Source organism: Marmota flaviventris, chromosome 9 (genome assembly GCF_047511675.1).
Source record: "Marmota flaviventris isolate mMarFla1 chromosome 9, mMarFla1.hap1, whole genome shotgun sequence".
In the NCBI taxonomy this organism is placed as follows: Eukaryota; Metazoa; Chordata; class Mammalia; order Rodentia; family Sciuridae; genus Marmota; species Marmota flaviventris.
Window position 1 is genome coordinate 91,149,791 of NC_092506.1, and position 9,850 is coordinate 91,159,640.

Genomic DNA, 9,850 nt, shown 5'->3' on the forward strand with positions numbered 1-9,850 from the left:
AGTGCCCAACTCTTTACTCCACTTTGTGTTGTGTTTTCTGCAAGGGGAGAGAAATAGATTTAATATTATTTTGATACATATGGATTTCCAGTGTTCCCTGCACCATTTGTTGAGGAGGCTATCTTTTGTCCAATCTATGTTTTTGACTCCTTTGTCTAGTATGAGATAACTGTATTTATGTGACTTTGTCTCTGTGTCTTCTATTCTGTACCATTCATCTATGTGTCTGTTTTGGTGCCAATACTATGCAGTTTTTTGTTTTTTGTATGGCTCTGTAGTGCAGTTTAAGGTCTGGTATTGTAATGCCTCCTGCTTTATTCCTCTTGCTAAAGATTGTATTGGCTATTCTGAGTCTCTTATTTTTTCAGTTGAATTTCATGATTTCTTTTTCTAGTTATATTAAGAATGACATTGAATTTTTAATAGAAATTGCATTAAATCTGTATAATGGTTTTGGTAGTATGGCCATTTTGACAATATTAACTCTGCCTATCCAGCAGTATGGGAGATCATTTCATCTTTTAAGATCTTTTCCAAATTCTTTCTATAGTATTCTATAGTTTTCATTGTGAAACATTTTTACCTCTTTTGTTAGATTGATGTCTTTGAGATTTTCGATTTTATTGGAGTATAAATTTTCAAAATAGTTTCTAATTATCTCCTGTATTCCAGTAGTGTCCATTGTTATATTTTCTTCTTGATCATGAATTTTAGTAATTTGAGTTTTTATCTTTCTCTTTGTTAGAATAGCTAAAGATTTATCAATTTTATTTATTTTTTTAAAGAACCATCTTTTATTTTTGTCAATTTCTCAATTGTTTCTTTTGTTTCAATGTCATTGCTTTCAGGTCTGATTTCAATTATTTTCTGTCTTCTGACTTTGCTGATTTTTTGATTTGTTCCTCTTTTTGTAGGGCTTTGAGATATAATGTTAGGTTGTTTATTTGTTTAATTTCTATCCTTTTAATGCATGAGCTCAATGCAATGAACTTTCCTCTTAGCACTGCCTACATAGTGTCCCAGAGATTGTGAAATGTTGTATCACTGTTCTCATTTACCTCTAAGCATTTTTTTTTAAATTTCATCCCTGATATCTTCTTCTGTGCATTCACCATTAGATAACATATTATTTAATCTCCAGGTATTAGAGTAACTTCCAATTATTTAAATAATTATTTTTTAGTTGTAGTAGGACACAATACCTTTATTTTATTTATTTTTATGTGGTGCTGAGGATCAAACCCAGGGCCCAGCACATGCTAGGTGAGCACTCTACCACTGAGTCACAACCCCAGCCCTAGAGTAGCTTCTATTTTTTTAATTTTATTATTGATTTCTAATTGTATTCCATTATGATCTGATAGAAAACAGGTATATTCACTATTTTTTTTGTATTTTCTAAGAGTTGCTTTGTGGCATATGATATATTTTAGAGAAGGCTTCATGTGTTGTTGAGAAGAAAGTGTATTCACTCATGGATGGACAGAATATTCTATATGTGCCCATTGAGTCTAAATTATTGATTGTATTGTTTAATTCTATAGTTTCTTTATTTAGTTTTTATTTGGAAGATCTATCCAGTAGTAAGAGAAATGTGTTAAAGTCACCCAGTACTACTGTGTTGTGGTCTATTTGATTCTTGAAATTAAGAAGGGTTTGTTTGATGTACATTGAGGCTCCATTGTTTGGGGCATAAATATTCATGACTTTTATGTCCTTAAGCAGTATTAAATGTTCTTCTTTGTCCCTTCTAATTAACTTTGGCTTTATCTGATGGACATCCTTTTACCTTCAGTCTGTGAATGTTTTTGCCTATGAGGTAGTCTCTTGGAGACAGCATACTGTTGGGTCTTTTTTTTATCCAATTTGCTAGTCTATGTGTCTTGTTTGGTGAGTTAGGCCATTAACATTCAGAGTTATTATTGGAACATCATTTGAATTTCTTTTTTTTTAATTTGACTTACTTTCTCCTTTAATTGACTTTTCCTTAATGTAGTTCCTCCCTTGCTGATTTTCACCATTTTTTAAAATTTTCTCCTCATGGAATATTTTACTGAGAATGTTCTATAGTACATGTTTTCTATTTGTGTTGATTGTGGAAGGTTTTTATTTCTCTTCAAATCTGAAGCTTAATTTTGCTTGATATAAAACACTTAGCTAACATTTATTTTCTTTCAGACATTGATATATATTATCAATCTAGACCCTCCTAGCTTTGAGGATCTGGGTTGAGAAATCAGCTTAGATACAAATTATTTTCATCCTATATGTAATTTGACCTTTTTCTCTCTCAGCATTTAAAATTATATCCTTGCCCTGTATGTAGTCATTCTCATTATAATGTGCCTTGGTATGGGTCTGTTGTAATTTTGTACATTTGAGGTCCTTCAAGCCTCTTGTATTTGATTTTTCATTTCATTCCTTAGGTGCGATAAATTTTCTGATATTATTTCATTGAAAAGACGGTGCATTCTTTTGGTTAGTAACTCCACTCCTTCATCTATCTCAATAAACCTTAAATTTGCTCTTTTAATATCATCCCATAATTCTTGGAAGTTCTGTTCATGGTTTTTCATTATCTTCTCGGCGTGGTCAAATTTATTTTTAAGACTATATATTTTGTCTTAATTGCCTGAGGTTTTGTCTTCCAAGTGGCCTAGTCTCTTTATGCTACTTTCCACTGAATTCTTAATTTGGCTTGATTCCTTCATTTCAAGAATTTCTGCTTGTTTTCTTTTCATAATCTCCATCTCTTTATTGGAGCAATGTTTCACCTCTTGAAATTTATCTCTGATTTCACCCCCTACATTTTCCTTTACCTCACAGATCAGTTTAAGTATTACATCCTAAACTCTTTCTCTGTTATTTCTTCTATTGTGTTGTCAGTGGATTCTAATATTGGAGCATCTTGGTTTGTGTGGGGTGCTTGGTTCCCTTGTTTTTTTTTAAAATGTTGTATGTGTCTCTACCCATCTGGCAGTGTGTATCTCAAGCAGTATAATTTCTACCCTGTAGACTTATAGTGTCCCTGAAGGTTTCCAGTACTTTGCCTTTAAAGGGAGACTAATATTAACAGCACCCAATGCAAACAATACACAGCCTTAAACCAAAAAGCACCTATTAAGACATTTACAGTTTTGTAGCAATAAATAGAAATGATATGTTCAATTATTGTCTACAATATATAAACAGTAAGTTTCTAAAAGAGTTTACAAGTTCAAAGGTACACAAAGAGAGAACAGAAGTGGTATAGGATGTGATGTGTACAAGGAAGGAGGAGAGAGGATGGAAGTCAAAAATTAAAGAAAGAGTGAAAGAGAAATTAATAGAGGTTGGTTGTTAGCAGGAGAAAAGAGAGAAAGAGAATCCAGGCAAACAGTTAAGTGAGAAGAAATATATATGCATAATACAAACAAAATTACAAAGAAAAAGAAAGTAAAAAGAGCATACAACATAACTGTAATATACTATTCAGACATTCCTGTCCTCAATAAACTGATGCATAAAAAATACTTGTCTTCAAAAATTGTAGTGATATGAGAGAGAGAGAGAGAGAGAGAGAGAGAGAGAGAGAGAGAGAGAGAAATTCTTGATGGAAAATTGAACAATTATTTCTGCTGACAATCAAAAGTTTATCAGCTTCTCATCTTAGCAGATAGGTGGGGTTATCTGGAGTTTGATGGTAGCTCTACCCTCAGAATGGTGAGAGTTGCTAGGGTGGGTGGCTTCATCCTGAATAGGAAACTCCTGGAGTGGAGTATAGCGATTTATGTTGGAAGACTGCATCCCAGGAATCTCCTTTGAGTTCTACTTGTGTGATGTAGGAGCCTGATCTTAATTTAGCCCCTTACATCACCTTTGGACCCCATAATTCTTGATCTCTGATTTAGTCTCCAAACTCAATCTCTCCTGTCCTTGCCTTTTTTAATTCCCGGTCAGGCACTTCTATCCCAGGTAGTCCTGAGGGCTGGGCATTGGTACCTGGGTCCCTGTAGTACAGAACTGTTCTGTATTGGGTGGATCAAGACCAGATGATGAGACCTGATGGCTAACTGCATAGTTGCAAGAGCTGGGCCAAGTTGGGGGGTAGGGAGAGGTTGGGAGACTGGAGATTGGAAAGCCAGAAGGCCATGTGGGTGCTGGACTGTTGGTAGACCTGGTGGGACCAGGGGATCCATCGGTGGATGCCAGACTGGGATGGGAGTTGGGGACCAGGCTGCTGCTGGGACCCATCGAGTGTTGGCCCAAGTGGGCCCTGGGAACCCAGTGGTTGCCAGACCAGCTGACTGAGCAAGCCAATAACAATATTCCTTAACACATTCCAGCCTTCCAACTCACTGTGGCAAACTCCTTCAGTCCCCATGCATGTTAGGACTAGCAGAGACAGCTCTCTCCAGCCTCTCTAACCTGTGCTCACTAGGGTGAAATGCTCCCAGTTTCTGACTCTCCACAGGATTTCTAGGCTCAGACCAGCCCAAATAGTCCTACCTGCAAACTCACAGACCTGAGTTTCAGTTTCTGTAGGCTCAGGCATGCTGGAGTCCCAAGAACTCAATGTTGTTTTAATTTTCAATTAGAGAAACTACCAGGGATGGGCACATACAAAGGAGTGACCATATGAAGAAGCAGCAAGTTGGTGGCTATTAGAACATGTAGCAGGAAGACTTCAGGTGTAACCAAACCTGCAGGCACCTTGATCCTCCTGTATTTTTTATATTCCTCATCATAATGGGATTTTGTTTAGCTTTGGATATTTCCTTTTGGATATTTCAGTCCTAGAATGAGTCATTTCTCCAAGAAAGTCTGGTCCCTCTTACTGAAGAATAATATTAGAAATGAAGATAAGGTACTAGCTGTGCTTATTGCCATTGGGGTATTGTTGCTTCTAGACTTCCTCAGCTAACAAATCAGTTATATGTGTGTAAACAACCCGTGTGTATAAATGTATCTATGAATGACTCCGTATATAAATATCTGTATCTCTATTTAATACACCAAATGTGAAATCATACTGATATCTTCCACCCTAATATACTGCCACATGGATCACTTTAGTCACTTCCTATTGCTATTGTATAACCTAATCAAACTGTGAGTTCTGGCTCCTACTGTTTTCTGTTCACCTCATTATTCAGAAATCTTGGAATTTTCAACCTGTACTCCCATGAGAAATGGTTTTATCAACTAGAATACAATGATTATATAGAATCACTTTTAGTCTTACAGAATTCAACCATTTTTAAAGTTACTTATGCCAGCAACTTTTTATTTTATCTTCTTTTTTAACAAAGAAAGAGAAGGTTTTAATGTCATTCAGAGAAAAATACCAATAAACTTATTATGTTGTTATTAACAACATTGTAAGTAATTATTGTTGCACTTATAGTCCACCAACTGGAAGATGGTTTACTATTCATAATTGTCAAATTACATGCATATAGACTATATTATAAACAACTCAAAGTTGAGAAACTTACATCTTGATAGTAAAATGAGAAACATAATAATTGCATAAAATAGAATAACAAATAGAAAAAATGCCAAGAAATATGAGAAATTATCAATCTTGTTAATGAAATGGGAAGTACTAATGAAAGCTATGAAATATAGTTGAACATGGATTCATTGCTCACATACGTGGTGAACATGGATACCCAGTATTTGATCCAGCTTAAAAATTAATTTTACCTGATTAAGTTGTAAATATTCATACATTCCATTCTGCAAAATCATTTAAGAGATAAACTTTCCAGGGAGGAAGGTTTCTTGTATATATGCAACATATAGAACTTTCATAGAAGAATTTCTTGTGTGCCACCCCCCCGCCACATTCTTCTTTGTATCTCTGTAACATGCAGGTGTCTACGTCTGTCTGTGCTCCATATTATGAAAACCTCATTTGTCTCATTTGTTTTTATACTGCTGATTTTAGAAAAAAAATGTTAGAGATTTTGTCACACCAATTACTGCTTCAGTATGAAGAAAATAAAGGTATATGTAACCATGTTTTTAAAAGTTGGAAAGATAAAAAATTCTCTGTACAGTGTAAATTATTCTGTGTTACCCACACTTAAAATCCATTTTAGACTAGAACCAAAAGATAGTTTCTGAATTATTCCATCTTCTTTAGTGAGGTAATTTCATATATTTGTAACAAACAAAGTTAGATTCTCTTGTAGACTTGGCAATCTATCCTTGTATTCTCCAAAATTCCTAAATAATTTTTATAAATTTGCTTATTTTTAAGATCATTTTTTGTGATATAAAAGTCCTGTGGCATTTTACAAATATATGTCATATATCCACCATTATAATATCATACAGAATAGTGTTTTCACTGAAAAAAATCTGTATTTAAACTATTTAATCTTCTCCTCCCCACAAATTAATAGGGGCTGCAGATTATATATATATATATATATATATATATATATATATATATATATATATATATATATATATATCACATACACACACACACACATGCACATGCACACACATAAAACACATAGGTTTGCCTTTTTAAGAATGTTATACTGGCGGGGTGCAGTGGCACATGCCTGTAATCCCAGCAGCTCAGGAGGCTGAGGCAGGAGGATCACTTGTTCAAAGCCAGCCCCAGCAAAATCTGGAGACAAAGCAACTCAGTGAATCTATAAATAAAATACAAAATAGGGCTGAGCATATGGCTCAGTGGTCAAGTTCCCCTGAGTTCAAGCCCTAGTACCATCCCCCCGCAAAAAAAAAAAAAAAAAAAAATATGTTAGACTGGCTGGGAGTGTAGGTGGGTGGTAGAGCACTTGTGAGCATGCATAGGTTTAATTCCCAGCAATTCCTAAATGGAATAATGTGTTATATAGACTCTAATATAGCTTTCTTCAATTATCAGTATGCATTCAGGTGACCTACATATATTTCTGTGCCTTGATATTGCTAAATATATTCCTTTGTATTCATGTTCCCCAATTGAGGAACTGTTACTTCCAATTGTGGAAATTTGAATAAAGCTACTATAAACATTCATGTGCAGGTTTTCATATGAACATAAAACTTTAAATCAGCTGGGAAAATATCAAGAAGCACAATTGCTGAATTCAAAGATAAAATTGTGTTGAGCTTTGTAAGAATCTGCCAGTCTGTTTAAAAGTGACTGAATCATTTCAAGTTCCTACCAGTAATGAATGAGAATTCTGATTGTTCCATATCTTTGCCAGTAATTGGATTGTTAGATTTTTGGATTTTATACATGCTAATAAATATAATGGTATCCCATTGTTTTCATTGGTAATTATGTGATGGCAAATAATATTGAGCATATTTTCAGATGCTTATTTGATATCTATCTCCTTTGGGGAAGTGTATTTTCAGATATTTACCCAGATTTCAGTTGGGCTATTTTCTTATTGTTGAGTTTTAAGTGTTTATCAATTGTTTTCTTTCATGGATCATGCTTTTAGTTTGATATTATAAAATTCATCGACAAACACAAGGTCAAATAGGTTTACTTATTCCTATATCTTCTTCCAGAATATTCATTGTTTTGCATCATACAATTAAGGATATTTTTAAGTCTATCATTCTCTTGAGTCAAATTTTGTGATAAACATAAGATCTGAGACCAGGTTCAAGTGTTTGAATATGGACATGCAACAGTTCCAGCTCCACTTGTCTGTCAAATATCATTTATCTGTACTGTGTGTGTTTTTGGAGGCTCTCTGTTCTGTTTCAGTGTTATACTATCTTGACTGTTGTAACTTCATAGTGATTCTTGAAAGCTGATAGGTTGACCAAATATTCAATTTTATTTTTTATTTTATTTTACTCATTGTTCTAGGACTTATACTTCTTATGTAAATTTAGAATCACTATTCTTATATCTACAAAATGGCTTTCTGGGATTTTTTTTAAAAAATTACATTGGAACTATAAATAAAGAAGTATTGACATCTTAACAAAATTGAGTCTTCCAATATGTAAACACAGAGTAAGTTGCCATTTATTTTGATCTTCCTAGATTCCTTTAATCTGAGTTCTTTAGTTTTCTAACGATATAGTAGGTCTATATTTTGTTCAATTTGTACCTAAGTATATCATCTTTGCTGCTAATATTTTTTAAATTACCAATTCCACCTGTTTATTTCTGGTATATAGGGAAGCAATAGGCTTCTCTAATTAGCTTTACATACTTCATGCTTACTATCGTCACATGTTCTGTCTTTTTATTTTTGTCAATAAAAATGCCTTAGGATTCTCTACATAGATAATCATGTTATCTACAATTAAAAACAGTTTTCTTTGTTTCTTTTCAATATATATACTGTCAATGTATGTGTCTATCTTATATCATATCTCCATTTTTAAAAATCTTATGAACTATTTATGACTTTCAGAACAATATTAAGTGAATGTAATGTCAATAGAGAGGACATCCTTACCTTAATGACATTGCATTGAGAAGGATCCTTTGTCTTACTATAAAGTTTTATGTTCTTTTTTTTTAAAGTTTGATGTTCTTTACAAGGTATTTGTAGGTGCTTTTTATCAAAATGTGGCAGTTCCCATCTACTCCAAGTTTGATGAGAGTTTTTAATCATACATGAGTTGCACTTTGTGAAATGCTTTTTTCGATTTATATAAGTATTCCATCTCTACATATTTAGTACTGGGGATTCAACACAGATATGTTTAACAACTGAATCATGTCCCCAGACCTACAATTTTTTATTTTGATACAGAGTCTTCCTAAGTTGCTTAGGGTCCACTCAATTGCTGAAGCTTACCTCCAACTTGCATTTCTCTTACCTCAGCCTCCTAAGTCACAGGAATATAGGCATGCTCCAACACACCCAGCCATCCACATGTATTTTTAATAATAATTATTTTAAGGCTTATACGTTTGCACTATAAATCTTTACTATTTCAAAATTAAATCTTTATTATTTCAAAATTAAAATTAAATTACAATTTTAAAATTAAATTTAAAATTTAATTAAAACATGTCAGTTTGATTATATCTCACATTTATTGACCTCTTATGGGACAAACACTGGGTTGTATATGTTATCCTGTATTTAATGTTCCAAATAGCTCTGTATTTCTCATTTCATTAATGAAAACATATGAGGAATGGATACAGATAAACAAAAAAGGGATTCCCCTCTCTTTCTCGTCTGCTTTATTTATATTCATTCCTTTTTTATCTCATCATAGCCCATCAGTTAATAAGGTTAGTGACTCCCAAATTTGTATTGTCATCTCCAACCTACTCCCCAAATCAGCCTCTATTTCACATCAGTAATCACACTCAGCATTTTTATTTGACACATAAATGCAAAATGCATCTTGAACTGAATAAATGGAAAAGAGAGCTCCAAATTCCTTTTTTATTTATCCATCTAACTTTGCTTTTTACCATTCTTTTAAAAAGATTCTAATACCTTTCACCTATTTGCACAGAACAATTCAAAATGTTTTCCTTGATTTTTCTCTTTTTTCTCACATTCCACATCCAAACCATCTAAAAATCTGGCCAGCTAATCATTCAGAAAATGTTCCAAGTGTAACTACTTCTCATCATCTTAATAGCTTCTATTGAGAGCAAGCTTTTATAATCTCCTGTCTTTGACAACTACAAAATGTTTCACATTTACCCTATATGGTATATTCTCTGCACATAGTTTTAGTCATCTTCTTGAAATATGAATCAGATCACATCATTGCAAATAACCAATTGGTTTTACATCAGCTTAGAATTCATGCTTTGTTAAGAGTATTGATCTTTTCTTTGTATCAAAATGCTTCATAACCATTATTTGCAATTTTTGTATTACTATAAACCAAATTGCTGTAC